We start from the raw sequence: 21636 nt of genomic DNA on the forward strand, positions 1-21636 counted from the left end.
ACACCGAGTCCCCACTAGGGTACTGCATAGTGGAGCTGCGAGAAGAGGGCCAACATCCTCCAGACCCCAGAATGGTAGATCCACTGACAGCTTGCACCATGCACCTGGAAAAGCTGCAGATGCTCAATGCCAGCCTGTGAAAGCAACTGGGAGGGGTGCTGTAACCTGTAAAGCCATAGGGATGGAGCTGCCCAAGGCTATGGGAGCCCACCTGTTGCATCAGTATGACCTAGATGTGAGACACTGAGTCGCATGGAACTTTAAGGTTTAATGACTGCCCAACCAGATTCCAGACTTGCATGGGAACTCTAGCCCCTCTGTTTTGGCTAATTTCTACCATTTAAAACAGGAATATTTACCCAATGCCTGTACTCCCATTGTATCTTGGAAATAACTAATTTGCTTTTGATTTTACAGGCCCCTAGGCAGAAGGACTTCCTTTGTCTCAGATGGGACTTTGGACTTGGACTTTTGGGTTAATGCTGGAATAAATTATGACTTTGGAGGACTGTTGGGAAGGCATGATTTGCTTTAAAATGTGAAAGAGACATGAGATTTGACAGGGGCCAGGGCTGGAATGACATGGTTAGGGTTTGTGTTTCCACCTAAATCTCATCTTGAATTATAATCCCCATAATGCCCACATGTCAAGGCAGAGACCAGGTGAAGATAATTGGATGATAGGGACAGTTTCCCTCATGCTGTTCTCATGATAGTGAGTGAATTCTCACAAGATCTAATGGTTTTATAAGTGTTTGGTAGTTCCTCTTGCATTCATTCTCCTTCCTGCTGCCTGTGAGAAGGTGCCTTGCTTCCCCTTTGCCTTCCACCATAATCGTAAGTTTCCTGAGGTCTCCCAAGCCATGTGCAACTGTGAGTCAATTAAACCTCTTTCCTTTATAAGCTACTCAATCTCAGGCAGTTCTTTATATCAGTGTGAAAACGGATTAATACTGTGTGTGTGTGTGTAAATGTGTGTTCTTTATTGTATATTATAAACACTTAGCTGTACATACACACATATATATCTGCACACAAATGTAAGTGACATGTGACTAGGAAAAACAAATGAAGTATATCTTTGCTGTAATAAAAGATACTGAAAGGGTAAGGTTGGTCCCCCACCCATCTGCTCTCACAGGGACAGTGTGTATTTAACACAGATGCTATGGATGAGCCACCCAAAACATGAGGGCAAATTTCACCCTCTGTCACTTAGTCCTTTCACATCTTGAGTTAATCATATTCATTTTTTTTAAAGCACAGCTATTTTTTTCTCATAGGCAGAGACGGCTCAAAGTCTGTAAAATGACCCCCTTAGGAATAACACAAGGAATGGATGTCAAGCAGTGTCAGATTATTGATGTTATTTGTTACGTGTACTTACAAATAATGTCCCATCACATCTGGGTTTGTTGGGACATACGGCTGTGGATTTCCGATCCACTTTGCGTATGCAACAGCATGGCAGCTTCTATTCTAAGCTGGTATGGAGTTTCACCTAAAATGCATTTTGGATTTATTGACAGAACCATTAATTAGTATCTGAAATTCTTATATGGCACAGAGGCAATCATTAGCAGAGCAAAATGAAAACTGATTCCTACTTCCTGACTTCTGGACAGCAGCTGGGCTGACCTCTCACTTTCATTTCAGAGGATTCTATGAGAGCATTAAATGACCCTGTAGGAAATGCATGCTACATATCCACTGCTGCTGTGGGCTCAGACATAGATTTCAGAATGGATGCAGAGAGTTGCTTAAGAAACAACTCAGGGGAAGTAGAAGAACGGCTTCCTGGTTTTCCAGTCGATGCTGTTTTTGATCCGAAGCAAGGCACAGATAACATGGGGGTACTAGGATTTGTGTTATTTACTTTCAGGGAGCAAAGTAAACAAAATATAGCATCGTACTTTTCAGCTCAACGCTACTGGCATTGTAGTTGAGTGAGCTTCCCCAAGATATTTTATTTGGTGCTACTGCTTGTATTATTATTTTTATTTATTCCCCAGTGTATTTTAAAGAGGTATTAGGGCATTTATGAGGTATTGCTGACATACCTGCCAAGAAGTTTATACATCCCCTCTCCATATAAACATACCCGGAGTCCTAAACCCCATCTTTGTCACACTAACAACCTGTCATTAGCTCTTCCTACCTCTGATCTTTCTCCACTAAACCAAGATAACAGCAGATCACATACACACCATTTTCATTGTGGAAGAGCTAATAATAACTCTCTACTAACTTACAAAGTAACTTGAAGCACTTCATAATTTACTGCCCTTTTGCTAAGGTTTTTCTCTGCTAGTTTTGAATAAACCCCCCTGTCATCTGGAGCAATCTAGTCACCCACTAACATGAATGATCCTTCCAGGCAAGGGGGCCTTGGGCCAGTGCCTTGGGCATTTTCCCTGTTCTGATGTGGCCCTTTGCTCTTACTGGCCCCTCCTTTCGGGACAGTATCGATGTCCTGTTAAATCCCAACCATCTTTCAACACTGACTCATCTCACCCCCTCCATGTAGCATTCCCTTATTTTTGCATTTTTTTCTGTACCTGATAATCATTTAATTGTTTTTGTTCTCTAAATGTCCCAATCGCTCTGTATCTCTGTGTAATATACAGCCATGTCATACAGGATAGAATTTAAGAATAGTTCTCAGTTGATTTTTGATATTTCATTCTATGAATGCCTAGCTGGTGTGCTAAGTAGACATAGTTCACTTAACAGTCAGGGATCACATCCCTCCATTTCCTCTGGGCTCTCATGCTAAGCATCCCAGCATCTCCTGGGATGCTGCACTTTGTACACTCTATGTATTGAAACATTGTTTTTCAATAAATAAATGCTAATGTATGGCTGAAGGAATAACAGAGAAGAAAATTGTGACAAATAAGAGTGAAGAGGAGACAAGAGTGAATAGAAAGTTATAACATAATATGATTTTTCTATCTCTCAAACTGGCCAAATTTCTGAATGCGTATAGTAAACTGGTCAACAAATATCCTTGAAGCATCAAAAATGCCCACTTGAATTTGAAATTTAAAGACAATCCAGTCAAGAACAGGTAAATAACTTGATGTTGTATTACAGAAAAGTAACTCACAATATTCAATAGCCAAGGACCTAGCCAAGAAACTTTGACACCACATTTTACATCAAATTGTCCATAAAAATAACAGACATGTCACAAGAGAACAAAACCACATAGATTCAGTTAAAACTTCAATATAAATCATGCTGTGGGGACCCTGTGATTCCCTGCACAAAATAGAAGCAGCTCCTTAGAACAGCGGGGCTAGGATGCCAGTGATGCTCTTGATCAAGCAGCTAGCTACCTGGGTGGCCACAGGTTAACATAACAAAAGATGCTCAGGCAATTTCTTAATTTCGCTACTAAAATTGTTCTAGGACTTTTTTTCATCATCTTTGATTACAGCAGGTATACCAGATAACATGCAAAAAGACACAGGATGTGACTCCTCAGGATTAAGAAAACATCCATTGCTAAATAACTGTGCTCTCAGAAAAGGAAGTAATTATAATTATGTTAATTTCAGTAGGTTTAAATAGATGTAATGCAGACAATGCCTAATTTAGGATGGTTCAACTCATGTCTTTTTGACTTTATGATGGTGTGAAAGTGATACACATTCAGTAGAATCTATACTTCAAATTTTAAACTTTGATCTGTTCTGGGCTAGTGGTATGTGGTACTCTCCTGGGATGCTGGACAGTGGCAGCGAGCCACAGAACCCAGTCAGCCACATGATCAGGAGGGAAAATAGCCCAACTTTACAGTGTAAGTGGTGTAAATTTATAACTGGCATATTCCTACAAAATGCCCATTTTTGACTTTAATATTTTTAACTTATTGTGGGTTTACCAGAAGATAACACTGTCATAAGTGGGGAGGCACTGCACTTAGCTGCATAGCTATCTTCTTCAATGATGCATGTTTCTGGACCTCAGCAATGTCACCAACTGCCAAACCAATCTGAAGTATGACACAAAATTAAATCACTACAGTTGAATGGTCCACCTAAAAATGCATGTAAGGTCCGTCTTGGTCCATTCAGACTGCTATGACAAAATATTTTAGTCTGGGTAATGTATAAATAGCATAAGTTAATTGCTTACAGTTCTGCAGGCTGGGAAGTCCAAAATCAAGACTCAGGCAGAACTGGTTTCTGGTGAGAGCCCATTCCTCGTAGGTGGCACCTTCTATGTGTTCCCATATGGCAGAAGGGCAAAGAAGCTAATAAGCTCCCTCATAGCTCTTTTATAAGGGAACTAATTCCATTCATAAGGGCTCTCCCCTCATGGCCTAATCACCTCCCAAAGGCCCCACCTTCTAATGCCATCTTCTTGGTGATTAGGTTTCTATATATACATTTTGGATGGGACACAAAAATTCAAACCATAGCAAGGCCTCTGTGGCTAAAGTGGGAGAGTGGGCATATGATCCACTAGTAGTAGCTGCAGAATACTTTGGTAATACACCTTACAGAAAACTACAAGGCCTATATACCTCTGCAACGATGACGGACACATTCAGAGGTTCGGTACTCTTAAGTGTTAAGACACACACATTAATCTGAAATTCATTTCATTTAAGATAAAAATCTGTTTTTTGTTTTTTTTTTTTTGCAAGGACAAGGATGATGTGATATCACATGCAACTGGGTGTGGCCACACAACATGGCAGGAAACTCCAGGAGTTCAGTAACTAAGGTAGACAAGAGCGATTTAACAACATGGAAACAAATACTAAACTGAGAGAATGATACATTTTATATCTTGTATATGTTCAGAAGGAAAACATATATTATAGGGGCAGGAGAGGCTCTGGTGAGAAACCAGAAATTTATGGCTAGATAGGATTAGGTGGGGGGAAGGTGTTAGCTCAGTTCTACTCAATCTGATGAAATTAGCTCATTTCACTCACTCATTTATTTTTCAGGCACTTAGTTCCTGTCTTTGCTGAGCCAGTGTCTTGCATGCTGCACCAGAAAGAAAAGTCAGTGACTGCTCTTGAGGAGCTCAAAGTCCAGTAAACCGTATGTGAAATGTGATCTGTCAAGGTCATCACTGTATGCCCAGTGCTTAGTATAGAGCAGGGCACATAATAGGTAAACAAAACAGTCACAGAATGAATGAAGACAGGGAGAATATATTCTAGGGCTTGCAAACTAGCATTGAGAACTGGATATAGTCAGGAAATAGGTTTTACTGGGCAGAATAACTTTTGTTTAGTTTTTCATTTGCAAGTCTTCAGCTGGGTATTCTCACCGATTTACAACAGTCGCCATCAAAACCAAACATCTCTGATTTTTGCCAGGCGTGGCAGCTCACATTTGTAATCTCAGCACTTTGGGAGGCTGAGGTGGGAGGATCACTTGAGCCCTGGACTTCCAGACCAGCCTGAGCAACACAGTGAAACCCCCTCTCTACAAAAATACAAAAATTACCTGGGCATGGTGGTGAGCACCTGTAGTTGCAGCTACTAGGTTGGCTGAGGTGGGAGGATCATCTGAGACTGGGAGGTAGAAGCTTCAGTGAGCCATGATCACTCCACTGCACTCCAGCCTGGGTCACAGACTGAAACCCTGTCTCAAAAAAAAAAAAAAAAAAAAAAAAATCCAAAGCTAACCATCTCATACCTGCTGCTTCACATATTTTAGATACTAGCCTGGGGTCTGAAGACATTTGAACTTGTAAGCCATAGAAGAGATCAATTATTAACTTTTAATGGTCACTAACATTTATCAAATGCTTATCATGTGCCAAGTACTGTTTTAAGTCCCTTGTATTAGCTGATTTAATCTTTGCAATAATCTAGAAAGTAGGCTTCATTATTATTATCTGTTTGTATCCTCAAAGCTATGGTAACACAAGGAAAGAGCACCCAATAGAGTAAGGTAATTGGAAGTCTACCCCAAAGAAATGATACTTGTTCTGTTTTGAAAGCGTAGCGTTAACCCATGGTGGGAGGATTTCCAGGCAAAAGGAAGAGCCTCTACAGAATGTAGGCAGCATGAAGGAAAGAGTGGCACACTCAGGGAATGTGCATTTCTGGGTAAATCCTGGGAACAGTAGGAATTGGGTAAGATATAGGTAAATCCAGCTCATAGGGACATTTGCCTGCTATGCTGATGGGTTTGGACTGAATTAAAGCTTTTGAAGAGGCATGGAAAAAATACTTAAAAGAGTCACTGATGGGTTCAGTTTTTAATTATCAGATGGTCACTCTGGTGACCATCTGTAGGAAGAATTAGACAAAGCAGTGTGATAAGGTAGAGATGCTCTTGAGGCTGCTGCAGCAATTTGGATGAGGAACCGTAACAGTCCAAGCCAACTGGAAGCAGATGTGAAAGCCAAATAATTACTGAAAGAACTGAGGAAAAACGTGGGAGAGTGAAATAGAGACTATCTGCCAATGATCTTAGTAGGATGACTAGGAGATTCTACTGAGAGGCAGTGGAGATTCTGAAGGAAAGATAACATTAGTCTTGGCTCTGTTGGTTTTGATTTTCCACCAGGATATCCAGGTAGAGATGCACAGTGGGTGTTGGATGTTTGGATCTTCAGAATGGGGCCAACCTATACTACTGCTAAGCCCAATTCTCTTCTGGATAATTATCTTCCAAAACATAAACAATTATCAGAGAAGAATGTAGGCTTTGTGTCATTCTCCATTATTCCTATTGCCATCCTTTGTTTTTCTAGGTCACCAAAATAAAAGTCTGGAGTTGTATCAAATAAGTGGACCAAAATACTTATGAGCCTGCATAATTTTTTTCTTCCCAGAAGCACTAACTAGCACATTCTCTGGTACATAGTCAGACTCAGAGAAAGTGTGTGGAATATGTACATGTGTGCATAAATGGATAAAGGAAAAACAGGCATGAAAATGCCAATAAGCAACCACCACGGACCTAGAGTGGGATGCACCTTTGCCTGCATCAGCCAGCATGCTCATGGCTTGGGCAGATTCTCTAGAGAATTCCATGTGGAAGAGCACTCTCATGTCTGCTGATAGGGTCTAGGCTTTGGCTGGGTTCAAGGTGGCATCTGAACGTTGCAGACGCCCTCTGCATGAGAGACTTCTCCACTTGGATGTCTGGTCAATGGTAAATTCGAGCATAGAGACAATATGTTCCGTAAAGGTCTCTGCCTAACCTCTGACCCCCTCTCCAACTCCAAAGCATCACACACCTTCATCTTCATTGCCTTTCCCTGCTTCTTATTTCTTCATAGCATTTATCACCCCCATGACATTATGCTACACAGTTATTTGTTTATTTAACTTCCTGACTATTTTGTAATCACACAAGGACTGAATATTGGTCTGCTTTCTTCAACACTGTTTCCCAGAACTTGCAACAGTTCATGATATTTAGTAGATTCTAGGTATTTGCCAAGTACATGCATCTGTGCACGCCCTGAGCCTCTTGATGTGCCTGGTGCTCCCCAGGCACCAAATGAGTGTTGAATGAATAGATTTTGTGGTAGATCCTTTCTCATCTCCCCAGTGGAGGGAGATTAAAGAAGTTAAAAATAATTATCATTATGAAATGTTTCAAATGATCAATGAACAGAAAATACATGAAAAAACTACTTACAAGTAAATTCATGAGGACAATTGGGGCAAATACTGTGAAGGAAATAAGCTGTGCAAAGGACAGAACTGGATGTGCCAATTTATTCTTCAGAAATGGTTCTAGGAAGGACTCTCAATAATTGATATTTCCTTGTATCATGCTGAAGGTCTGTATTATAGACAGCAATGGAGAACTAAAGGCATCCTGAAATGCGAAGTGTATACAACAAAAAAATGTTTCCTGGAGAGTAGAATTCTGAAAAAATGTTTCAGAATACTTTTTAAAATTCAGAGGTATGCAGTGATAAAATATTAATAAGCAGTGGCAAAATCATCAAAAGTATATTTTCTGCATAAAGAATCAATCATTGTGCACTTTACATAAACTTTTTTTTTTTTTTTTGACATAGAGTTTTGTTCCATTTGCCCAGGCTGGAGTGCAATGGTGCGATCTTGGCTCACTGCAACTTCTGCCTCCCGGGTTCAAGCGATTCTTCTGCCTCAGCCTCCCAAGTAACTGGGATTACAGGCATGAGCCACTACGCCTGGCCTAAACTTTTTGATGATGGAAAAAGTTACTTAACAAGACCCTACTTTTTTGTAGAATTCAAAAAAGGAAAATTATTTTTCTAAAATCGTTTGAAAGATATAGCAGATGAAAAAACTAAAGTATTAAAATACTGTTGTTATGTAATTATAAATTTTCTAGACTATTTAGATTTACATATAAATGTATATTTCCATAATTCACAGTGATAAAATCAACTACTGATACAACTGCCTTACCTGTAAATTCAGGAGGACGTAAAAGCTGAGTCCAAAAGCCAAAAGAAGGAAGAAAAATACAACTGCAGACCTCAACAAAGTTTTAAAAATTACCTCCAATATAACAATGAAAATTCCACAATTCTCAAATCTAGGAAAATGAAAAAATAAAATATATACTCACTTTTGTGGTCAAAGTGTATCCATACAGCGAAACCATCGTGTATTAAATCAGGTATTAGATTTCATAGATGAGATCATTGAGGCCAATTATTTTGAAAAAGAAAACATTAATTGAATAATCATATCTCATTTTCAATGTGTTAATCAAATTTATTTTTTCTTACTATTAACGTTATCTAGTTTTGGATCCAGGGTCTTGCTTTGTCACCCAGGTTGGAGCGCAGAGGTGTGATCATGGCTCACTACAACTCCGACCTCCGAGGTTCAGGTGATCCTCCTGTCTTAGCTTCCCAAGTAGCTGGGACCACAAGTGTGTGCCATCAAACCTGGCTGATTATTGCATTTTTTTTATAGAGAAAGGATTTTGCCATGTTGCCCATGCTGGTCTCAAACTCCTGGTCTCAAGCAATCAGCCAACCTCGGCCTTTCAAAGTGCTGGGATTACAAGGGTGAGCCACTGCGCCTGGCCCTAAGGTTATCTTAAATCATTTTACCGCTTGGCAACTGGACATTACTTCAACTGAAGTAGGCGAGAAAAATAACAGCTTCCCAATATCAAAGAAGATGCTACCAAATTGGTAATAAAGAAATTAGAGAGGTAAATGGTGTGCTACATCAAGCAGAGATTAACTGAGTTCATGAACTGGAAGACACCTAATGCAGGGTACACAACATATGATTTGTATTTGATCCTTTTATCTCCTTCAGTTTTCTTTTCTACCCACTGCATCCTATATTGGGAAATGTCTGGATAAATAATGGGTTTGTCATCTGGCCACTAACTTGTACTTTGCATTTGGCAAAGACAACTTGTTAAAAGAGGAAATCACAATATTATAAAGCTGAAAGGGACTTCAGCTAAGTTCACAGAGATGCCTAGTAACTCACTAAAGCCACTAATAATGACAGAGCCAAGGGTGTGACAGTGTCTGAACCTGCCTTAAATCCTCTTATTCCTTAGCCACTGCCTTTGTTACCATACCATGTCCTCTCCAAGAGGACACACTCAACTTTGTGCCACTGTGCTCCTGACACAGTAATGCAGACGATATGGTAGAAAAAGTATGCCCCCTGGAGTCAGAAAGACTTTCATTAAATACCTATGTAGTGAATGACTAGCTGAGATCTTCAGCAAGTTACTGAACTCAGTGCTTCAGCTTCTTTTAGACAATGCGAGTAACAACATTGGCCTCGAGTAACAACATTGGCCTCGTTATTGGAAAGATTATGTGAAATAACATGAAACTTTCAGAGGCTGGGGAACTCAACCTTTTTTCCTTCTCTAGAATCAAATTATTTAGGCTTATTTTTTCTTTTATACCACTTCGATTCCACATACTATCTATCAGTTCACTTTGAGTGTTTTAATGCAAAGTAAATGCTTACATATAATATCAGGTAAAACAAGAATAGCCAACACTTTTCCCATTTACTTACCCCATTTAATCTAGATTTGTCTAAACCAATGTTCTTGACCTGGGCTCATTTGGTACCCAGGAGACATCTGGCATTGTCTGCATACATTTTTGGTTGTCACAACTGGAGTGGGATGGATGCTACTGGTATGTAGTGGGTAGAAGCCAGGAGCCAGGAATGCTGCTAAGCGTTTTAAATTATACAAGACAGTCCCCCTCTAAAAAAAAAAAAAAAAGAATAAGAAGAAGAAGAAAGAGAAGGAGAAGGAGAAAGAAGAAGAAGAAGAGGAAGAAGAAGAAGAAGAGGAAGAAGAAGAAGAAGAAGAGGAAGAGGAAGAAGAAGAAGAAGAAGAAGAAGAAGAAGAAGAAGAAGAAGAAGAAGAAGAAGAAGAAGAAAAGAAAGAAAGAAAGAAAGAGAGAAAGAAAGAAAGAGAAAGGAGGGGAGGGGAGGGGAGGGAAGGGAAGGGAAGGGAAGGGAGGAAAAAAATTATCTGGCCACAAAGAACAATAGTGCCGAGTTTGAGAAACCCTGGTCTACATTCTGAACTCTGGAATCATGCTCCAGCCTTTCCTTAATAGGGCATAAAAAATTCTTCACATTTTGAAACAACTGGAAAAGGAATAAGCCAGTTTCAAATGTACACCACTTACAATAGTTTTTCTCTTGATATTAAAAATGCTTAAAGATGGGGAAATCATTAAAGCTTTTTTACCTTCAAAGACACAATAAGAAATTAATCCAATAAAAATAAACCACGATTGCTCCACATTGCCACTGCAGATGGGCTGCTATTTCAGTGAACAAGGGCAGCACTAAAATGGGGCCCATCGTGTTGATAATCCATTCAGTACTACTGCTAATATCCATAAAGTAATTCCTTTTCTGGGATAGAAAAGAATAAAAAATTACCACATATAGAGACCTTGCATCTATGGATGATTATATACATGTACCCAGTAATAAAATTTTCTAGCTTTACAGCTATCTGGGGAGAAGTTTAGGACCAAGGAGTAACCTCATGCCATCCTGGATTGACTTCAGAGCCCTTGAGGTATAGATCGGTGTTGGAGATGGCCCAGAGTCTTCTGTTAACCTGGTGTTATGGGAGTCTGTTGCCTAAGGAAATCCTACAAATTGCTGGGCTTTCCTTGTAGAGACCACTCTGCAATGATAAAAATGCAAAGCATTATTATCATCAAATTTATAAATGCAAATATCTATGTGTTTACACGATGCAACAAAGAAAATTTTCACACAAAGTGAGGTGTTGTATAAAAGATGTATGATTTATAAAAATAATATTCATGAAAATATACAAAAAAATTATAAAAGACTTTCAACCTCCATACTGAGAAATGAAGGATCCATACAATTTATCAACCAAAGGAAGGACCTATACATAATTTATATACTTGGTTCTGATCTGAACTTGGCTCACTCATTAAAAAAATAGAAGATAAAGTAAAAATTATGCTATAAAAAGTTCCAAAATTGTATTAAAACTTGGAATTTCATTTAAAAGGAAAAATTTCTGCTAGAATTCAAAGACAGACCCATTTGAAATGGAGTCTTGGGCCAGATAACTTCTTTATAAACTTTTACATTAAAAATTATCAAGTTCAAAATCTAACCATTATGTTAGCAAAATCTTTAAAAACTATGTAAGAGGAAAGACAGAAAAGTCACTCATAATAACCAAAAGGTCACCCATAATAACCATGTGTAGCCAGACAGATCTTTATGGACCAGTAAAAGTGGAACATCTCTTTTATAGATATATATAGATATATCAAACAGGCAGTGACCTTACCTAAAATCATGTGATTTCTACATTTTGAAACATTTATGCTTGGTATTTCTAATCTATATGTTAGTCAAGCTATGTGAATTTATTATGACACAGTATTATCTCAAGTAATAGCTTATCAATTAATTTATGTTCTGAATATTAAAATATTTGCAACTTTAGACATACAAAATGTATTTCATACCTGTTGGAAAATTTGAACCACTTCTTTGACATACCCTAATATACTTGAGCAAAAAACTAAAATCATACAAATTGTTATTAGACTTGAATTCTAAAACAAAAAAGGGTAAGATACATAGTTACGAGGATATAAAACACTTCAACATTTCCATAATTTTCACTATTAAATTTTTTACTTATTTTGCTTAATTTATACTGTCTACATTTGTGTTAAACAGAAAAGTTAAATGATGCAAATACTCATATAATTTACTAGAGATGAACACACCCACATTTCATAATGTCCTTATTAAGAGAAGTTCAAAAATTGCCAATGGAATTATAAAAGAATATGAATCTGTAGACCTACATAAAATTTTTATTGTGGTAAAATACATATATAAAATTTACCATTTTAAAAGTGTTACATTTTACATGTACATTTACATTTTAAAATATAAAATTCAGTGGCAATAAGTGTATTCACAATGTTATACCACCATCACCATTATCTGGTTCCATAACTTTTTCATCTTTTCAAATGGAAATCACATACCTACAAAGCATCTCTCCCCATTCCCATGCCCCACTTTCCCTGACAACTACGAATGTGCTTTCTTATAGACCTATTTTAAAGTTATACACTTCGGCATTTAAGCTAGCATCTAAAAATGTCAATTCCTTTTAAATTAGTTTACAAAATCATTAATTGACCTGTTTGTTTATATTCTCTCTTATTCCACAAAGGATTTTAGAAGAAATTCATACCATATACAAATTTTTACAGGCTATCTATAGTAATCAAAGTTTTGATATTTCAGATTTATTATGGTTTAGTATTCTTAAGAAAAAATACACTTTTTATAATCCTGTATTTTAAAAAGTCAAAATTTGAAATTACCATGTTATCTAGTATTTCTGAATGATCACTAGTTTTATTGATGATTCCAGCGGAGTTGAAAGCCCATTCCTGGTTTTATTCTGACAACAAGAAAGGTCATTGGTATGAGACCAAGACAGTAAAATCCTAGATTTATCATATGGGCTATAAATCCGTAAGCCAACCTACAAAAAAAATAAACAAACCAGAATTGAGTCATTTTAAACAAAAATATTTACTTCAGATACCTGTGGGAAAAGTGGTAGTAATCTCTTTCAGAAACCTAGTTTGGAAAGTCACTGAAGTTTAAAATCAAGTAAATCTTCTAATTCACCTTTTTCATTTTCAGAGAAGGAATCTCAAGTTCTGAGGAAATTATGACTTCACAAATTAATGAAAGAGTAGGATCTTTAGCCCATATAATCCGAAACCAAGATGAACGCTCTTCCCAGAACACACCTCTCACTTCTATGTCCACTACACTGTAGGCTTCAGAGTGCCTCTCCATGTTTGACATAATAATTCCTTCCCATTCCCCAAATATTCAATTTAATGTTAAAGATAAACAAATTGTAGGCTCTAGGAAGTTTCTTCATGTCTTATATAATAATTTTCTCCCACCTCCTAAACATTTCATTTAATGATAAAGGTAAACAATGCCAGTATTTCAATACCAATATTTGCCTTTGATGCTTATTCTTTTTAAAGTGTAAAACATTAAAATAACAAAATTGAAAACATTAAAATACCACTAAAACATAATTGTTTTGAAGACTTTTAAATAGATTCAATAGGCACAGCATTAAACAATAAATACTACTTAATATCCAGCATTTCATGAGTAAATACTCTTTACACACAGGATGATGGAGAAGCTCTGTGCGGTTATATTGTAACACTGCCTCAGAAATAAAGAGTAATAAAAATACAATAATAATAAATTACTGAGTATAAACTAATATTTTTATTGTCTGGCTCTATAACTTTATTTTGATATTGTGAAAGTGACACTTATTTTTGAAAATTGGAAAAATTAAAAATTACATCAAGATAAAAAAACAGAGAACCATTTCATGCAAGTACAATTATTTGACACAGTTTGTCACTTTAGATGTCTGACTGCTTGAGGTAACATAAGTTTTTTAATCTTATATAGGGTTACAACAGGAAATAACATTAAAGGTAAATTATCAAGAGTTATATCCTCATTCTGTCCATGAAGGAATTCAGGCTTATCCTTCCAGAAAGTTTTTATATAGTAGAATACACATAAATATTTGTTAAGTTAAATCTAGACTATAAATTTTCATTAGAATTATTTGTAACTACTAATATTTATTTAAAAATTGGTTTTTAATTATTCGAGAAATACATAGAGGGATGAATGTCAATAAGGTAGCAAAACAGGAAGTCCTCCTCCACAGAGATATGTAATTAAAAACAATACACAGACCATTACCTTTGTGAGCAATGCAGAACCTAGTTAAGAGATGCCTAAACCCTAGGTGAGCATGTAACCAAAAAGAACCATATCAAAGACAGTAGAAAAATTCATGGCCTTTACTCACCACAGCTCTTCCCTCTGGCACAGCACAGTGTCATTGGGAAAAAAAACTTTCAACTCCTGGTTTCTCCCTGGAATAAGAGAAAAAAAAGAGTGGAAGATACATCCAATGTTCTGATTTCTGAGAGCCTACCCAAGAAAATGTTTTTTATCTTGCCTGAATCTAAGCTCTGAAAGGAATAAGTGCCAGGAGAGGATCACTGATAACAAAGTTGGTCACTGGGACTGAGTCTAGTGCCAGAGAAGATACAGTGTCACAGACAGACACTAGGCAGTGTCCCAGTATCATGACTTGCTACAGCACCAGAGAGGCTGTAGTACCACAGACATATACTGAGGGGAGGTACTGAGTAAAGAGAGGTAAGCCTCTTCAACTGGTAGATAACAAGCACAAGCCCAGAGAAGATGAATCCCTAGAAAAGGCTTGAGAGGCCTCCAGCATTTGTAGCCAGGCAGAAGAAACAATGAGTGAATTCAATGACAGGATATTCAAAATTATCAAGTCTGAAGAGCAAAAAGAAAAAAGAAAAGAAAAGAAGAAAAGTGAAGAGAGCCTAAGGGATTTAAAGAAAACAAGCAGAACAGCATGCACATTATGAAAAGCTCCAAAGAAGAAAAAGAAGATGGAGGATTAGAAAGCCTATTTGAATAAATAATGACTGAAAATCTCCCTAATCTGAGAAAAGAAATGAACACACACATTCAAGAAGCTCAAAGAACTTCAACTAGCATAAATTTAAAGTGAGCTATCCTGAGACACATTATAATCAAACTGTCAAAATTCAGACAGAGACAATTTTGAAATCAGCAAGAGAAAAGCAAGCTATCCCATACCCAGTAGCTCCAATATGATTATCAGCAAATTTCTAGGCAGAAACATTGCAGGCTAGGAGAGAGTGGAATGATATATTCAAACTACTGACAGAAAATAAACTGACAACCAAGAATATTATAACTGGTAAAAATGGTCCTTTAAAAATAAAGGAGAAATAAGATTTTCCCAGGTAAACATAGGGCGAGAAAGTGCATCACCACTAGACTGGCCCTATAAGAAATGCTGAAGAGAGTTCTTCAAATTGAAATGAAAAAAATGTTAAACAGCAACACAACATCATACAAGAGTATAAAACTCTCTGGTAAAGGTCAACATACAGACAATTATAGAATTCTGTCATATTATAAGCAAAAAAATTACTCTTAAATCTGGCATAAAAGTATTTAAACAATAGCATAGAAAGTAACTCTAAATCTATGTTAATGGATATGCAATTAAGAAGCAGTATTATGCATCATCAAGAACATAAAAGTGGATGTGGATGAAGTAATACAAAGTAGAGTTTTTCTATGCAGTTGAAGTTAAATTGTTATCAGTTTAAAATAGATTCTTATACATTAAAGATATTTGATGTAATTGCAATGTTAACTGATAAGAAAATATGTATATAATATACACAAAAGGAAACAGTAAGGGAATCAAAACATATCACTACAAGAAAAATATCAATGAAACACAAAAGAAGACAGCAAGATAGGAGAAAAGAGACGAAAGAGCTACCACATACTGAAAACAATTAATGAAGTGGCAATAGTAAGTGATTTCCTGTCAGTAATTACTTTAAAGGTAAATTGGTTAAACTCTCCTATTAAAATACAAAGATTGACTGAATGGATAAAACACAGGATTCAACTATATGCTGTCTACAAGAGACTCAGTTTAGATATAAGAACAACACACCTGAAGTGAAAAGATGGAAAAATATTCCATCCTTTCACATATTCCATGCAAATAAGTAATATGTAGTATTTCTTTAAAAAGATAAGGAATATGTGGTATGTACATACAATGGAATATTATTCAGCCTTAAAAAAGAAGAAAGTCACATCACATGCTCTAATATGGATGAACCTTGAGGAGATTATGGTAAATGAAATAAGCGAGTCACAGAAGTACAAATACTTTAAGATTCCACTTATATGAAGTACTTAAATTAGTGAAAATCATAGAAACAGAAAATAGAAAGTGGTTTCCAAGGGCTGGGGGAAGGTTGAGGGGAAATTAGTGTTTAAAAAGTACAGGGTTTCAGTTTTGCAACATGAAAGAATTCTAGACATTTCTTGAGTAACAATATGAAAATAATTAACACTACTGAACTGTACATTTGAAAACAGTTAAGACAGTAAATTTAACTTTATGTTTTTTGCCACAATCAAAAAAGAAAAGAAATATATAAACAAATTCTTTTTTAAAATACTGAAACATTGGGTAAGGCCCTACTTCTCACCACACCTATGCCCCAATTCTGGGCATGATGTCATTTCCCCAGTAGTATCATCATTACTAACTTGTTCATCCTCCCAAATCCTTTTCTATATTTCTAAACACAAACATGCATGTACAAAAACTTACATGTAGTTATAGAAAATATGATTATTTTGTATTTACGTTTTTACTCAACTTATGTCTTCCACTTGCTTATTTATTCAACAACATAGCCTACAAATATATCAAAGTTATTTAAAGATTATCAGTAACATTGTTTTTAAATACTGCTTAATATTCTATTGTATGGATTTAGCAGTTTATTTAGACTGTCCCTTGTGGATTAATACCACTACTGTTTAACATTTTGCAAGTAAAAATGATGCAGCCAGGATCGTCTGCTTAGCCCCTGGAGACGATTTTTTTTAATTTGGTAAGTTATAACTTTTATTTCTGGAAAATTCTCAGACATTATTCTGCTTAATTTTTCTCTCCATCATTCTCTCTAAAAATAAAAAAAAAATCCATCTTTCTGGAACTACTTTTAGATAGAAGTTAGGGTTTCTTGTTTTAGCCTCCTTGTATTAACTTTGATTTGTTTGTAGTTTCCAAAATTATTCCACCAAACAACTTCTACATTTTTGGACTGAACACCCACCTACATTTTGGAAAACCTTCTACTATAATTCTCATCAGCACTGTATTAGACTTTTTCTATCTTGGTGTTCATAAAAATCCTCTGAGAGGCTTATTTAAAAATTAGATTCCTAGGTCTACTCCCAAATATTCTGGGTTAGTAGGTCTAAGATGGGCCTTATGAACCTTCATTTTAATAAACGAACCACAGTAATTATGATTCAAGCAGCCAGAGATTCCAGTTTAAAAACTACTACTGTGTCATCAACAACTGAGTATTTCTAGGTTCACTGTTTTTATTTTCAACTTATTTTTACCCTAACCATTTGAAAAGTAATTGAGATATATTGGTAGACAGTATTCTTGGGGAATTAAAGAACCCCTTGTTGCAAATATTTGTTGTCAGTTGGATGTCCAGTGGAACCCATAAAACTACATATCTAGCTATTCTTGGGGGAAAAAAATCCTTACAGGATCTAACTATTGTTTTTTGAGATCTGAACTAAATTTCCATGTAGATGTGATTTTTTTCTGTTTAAAATTAATGTTTTTCTCAAGCTAAAATGAAAAATATGGAAACATATTTGTAAGAGGATCTCACTTAAAATGTTACTAATATTCAAAAACCATACTAGAGACACATACAGATAGTTGTTTTCCATGTGCTTTCATTAAAACAATCCTCTTATTATGTTTCGAAATCTTGTAACTCTGCTTTTAAACTAATAACAAATATGGCAAACCTACCCGTTAAGGTATATAAGTACAATGTAAGTTTAAATATCACCCAAATGCAGAGTAAATAAGAGTTAAAGTATCCAACGTGTTTGTAGCTGTGCTAATAGAGCTTCTAAGGAAGCTCTACTCTTGCATGAACCATTAATGAAATAGCCTCTCACTGGATCCAGTTTGTCTTAATCTCAGTATCTGATTTCTTATGTTCTCCTATTTGGTCCATCTGACTTTCAAACTTTCTGTGCAAAATAATTTCCCATCAGGCCAGCTGCCTTCCTGAAAAGCCTCACTCAGCTCACTTATATCTAAGGCAAGGTTTGCTAAGCTATTAAGACGTCATAAACTCTTGTGCTGGTTTGACACTGAGTGCACTATATTTATCCAAGTGAGCCTATTTCATTTAAATTATACATTGCCCATTGTTATATATTGTCTATTTCTTTTTAGATGCCACATAGATCTTATTTCCTCCTATTCTTATTCTGATGGTGGAGACCAAAAAAAAAGATACATTTTCTTTCTGAGAGAAGTATTGCCTATTTTAAAAATTAAAATTAAGAAACACATACATATGCAACAATTGTTCTAAGTATAACTGTAATGTAGTTACTATTAGATCACTGGACTATCGATTATGAACTATACTAATAGCAAAACATAACATATTCCAGGAGAGCTAAAGTTCTTACAGCAAAGGTGAGTCAGTTGCCATCACCAGTGTTGAGGGCATAAAATCCCCATGAGTCTGCATCCTTCACACTCCAAGTGCTCGGTAAGTCTTAAAGGTTTAACTTTGAGTGATGACTACTGCCATGGTCTGTACCAAAGGCTTCAGGGTAGGGAAATGAACTCATTGAAGGTGAATGAAAATTCCTTATTGGCCTAGAGCAGTGTTGCCCAATAGAACTTTCTGCAGTGACAAAAATGTCTTCTACCTGTGGTGTTCAATATAAGAGCTGCAAGTCAAATGGGCTACTGAGCACTTGAAATGTATCCAGTGTGACTGAAAAAATTATAAACTTCATTTAATTTTAACTAGTTTTAATTCAGGTAGCCACATGTGACTAATGGCTCCCATATTAGATAGCACGAGTCTAGACGAAAATTTGAAAATCCAGTCCTCAAATCTGTTTTGTTCTGTTTTGTTTTGCATGCACACAATTTTAATTTGTTGTCAATATTTACACAAGTATGGGCTGCTATTGCCACATGGCAATGATTTGTTGAACCCAGTAGCCACTGTCCTTTTAACCAGGAGCTTAAGTTACTAGTCTATTACTGTTTTCTCTGTAGTTATTTCAGTTTGAGACCTTTGATTTAGACTGAAGGGGATCATATGCATGGTTTTGATTGCTTCATTGGCTAGAAATGTAAAAGTATCTTTGAAATAAGAGCTGCTTTGGAACAAGTTACTTGGGAAGTTCAAGTCCATGGTGTGTGTTCAAAGCCTACTTTAGATTGGGTTCATCCCTCTGGAAGGCACCTCTCCATGGTCAGTTTGTCTTGGAGCCCAGCGGCTCACCGAACTTGAAAGCTGTGACTGTAAAATATCACCCTTTGCATTTTCCTGGGGTTTATACTGGAGGAAACTCTTGAATATGCAGGTGGATAGAGGTGGCAAGCATTACCTGTGTTCTCCATGGTTTATTTGATTCTGGTTTGGAGCAGGTCTTAAGTGAACATTAGAAAAGAAGGGTAGAACTTTATAGCAATTGAAAAAAATGATTGCTTTCTTTATTAAAAAATAAACAGTTGAGTCACATGGCAGACATGGACATAGAATTATAAAACTGGAATTCTCCCCATCCACCTAATGTGGGACTATTGTATTAAAACATTTTAGAACCCGGCTAGAAACTACCTAGATAATGAAAACACCGAACTTACATTGAGGGCTGCAAAAGGTTTATATGTGATATTCTTTGTAGGTGTTATATTTTCTGTTAATTCTAATGGGCATTGAAGATATCTGAAATTATACTTGATCTGTAGAAAATTTTTACAAAGTAGTTAGTCAAGTACAGAATCCCCAAAATAATTCTTGAAAAATCAAATATACAAGTATACAATTTTGCTAAAAATTAAGTGATTTGAACAAAGTCGAAACATTTCGAGTTGAAAAAAGATATATATTATTGCATATTAATTATAAAAATAAACATCCTGGAAGGCTGTTATTCAATTGCTTCATATCTCACAGTCATGGAAAAAGAGTAATTCTCAAAAGATCATTTAGATATTTTAGATCTTCATTATTAAGGCAAAACTACCCAAGGAAATATAAAGACTAGACATAACACTAAATGATGCTATTAGGAACTGTTAAAATATTAGAGGAAAACTGAGGAGGTAAGGGAAAAATTATTTCACAAGTAGATAATACAATAATATGAAAAAAATGAGACCAGTATTTGCCATCTCCAGTAGATTACACATCGATAGTAACAACATTTTTAATATTTTTCAAAGAACATAAAGAAAGCAAATTTCAAATTATTATGATAAAATAAACTTATGTGGTAGTCTTCGCAGGACTTATCCTCTGGGGAAGGCAACATGCAGAAGTCTAAAAGTATCTTTCAAACAGAAAAACCACCTAAGATATTGGGCAGGCCACTATATATTAGAAAGAATTTTATCCCATTTCTAAAATAACACACGAGATATTTCCCTCCCTTTTCTTGGCTTCTTGCATCTCAAGGATAAATTATAATCTATCTCATCCAGGAACAAAGTTTACAATACAAAGTGTTACAAATACATCTGCATGTTTCAGAAATAACCAGGTGATTCAGAAAAATACCATGTGCTTGAGAATAAAATTGCATGTACTAATATTTGGGTAAGAGATATTCCACTAGTTTTGCCTAAGATTTGATGTCTTTCTGGGCTTCTAAAGGGTATACAGATTACAGGTTGAGCAATCTGAAAGTCTAAAATTCTAAGTGCTCCAAAATCCAATACTTTTTGAGCACCCACATGATGCCACAAGTGGAAAATTCCACACGTAAGTACTTAACACAAACTTTGTTTCATGCACAAAATTATTAAAAATATTGTATAAAATAAACTGTAGGCTATGCTTTTAAGGATTATATGAAACACAAATGAATTTTATATCTACACTTTGATCTCATCCCTATGATACCCCATTATATATAGGCCAATATCTTGAAATCCAAAACACGACTGGTCCCAAGCAGTTTGGATAAGGGATAGTCAATCTGTCTAATTCCTTTACTCAGTTTCTTACAGTGACAACTTATTGTCCCTAATTGAGATTTTTCATCCCAGGTCTACAGTCTTTCCATGATTTAGGTTCAGTCTTCTGAATTGCCCCAGTCTGGAGTAATGTGTTTGTTTCTATACCTCATATGCCAAGCAACACAGAGAGAGTATGTGTTTAGAGGGGAGCGGAGAGGATAGTGGGGGATAGATGCTGTAACAAGAAATAGATGAAGACCCTCTAGATAGTTAACTCAGGGAAAGAACACTTATAGGGTCACACTAGAGCCACCCCTATGGTGTGTGGAAAGGAACTATTTTTGTGGGGCTGCATAAACAATTTGAGACACCTCAAACCTAGTGGCCCATATTTATGACCCTGTGAAAGAAATACCAC

The 21636-nt window shown here is 36.2% G+C and overlaps 1 pseudogene; it reads right to left on the minus strand.

Annotated features, from left to right (window-relative positions):
* The window catches only part of LOC472791 (transient receptor potential cation channel subfamily A member 1-like), a 61138-nt pseudogene that overhangs the window by 11260 nt on the left and 28242 nt on the right, over positions 1-21636 (minus strand).

The sequence above is a fragment of the Pan troglodytes genome, chromosome 7, assembly GCF_028858775.2.
Source record: "Pan troglodytes isolate AG18354 chromosome 7, NHGRI_mPanTro3-v2.0_pri, whole genome shotgun sequence".
Lineage (NCBI taxonomy): Eukaryota > Metazoa > Chordata > Mammalia > Primates > Hominidae > Pan > Pan troglodytes.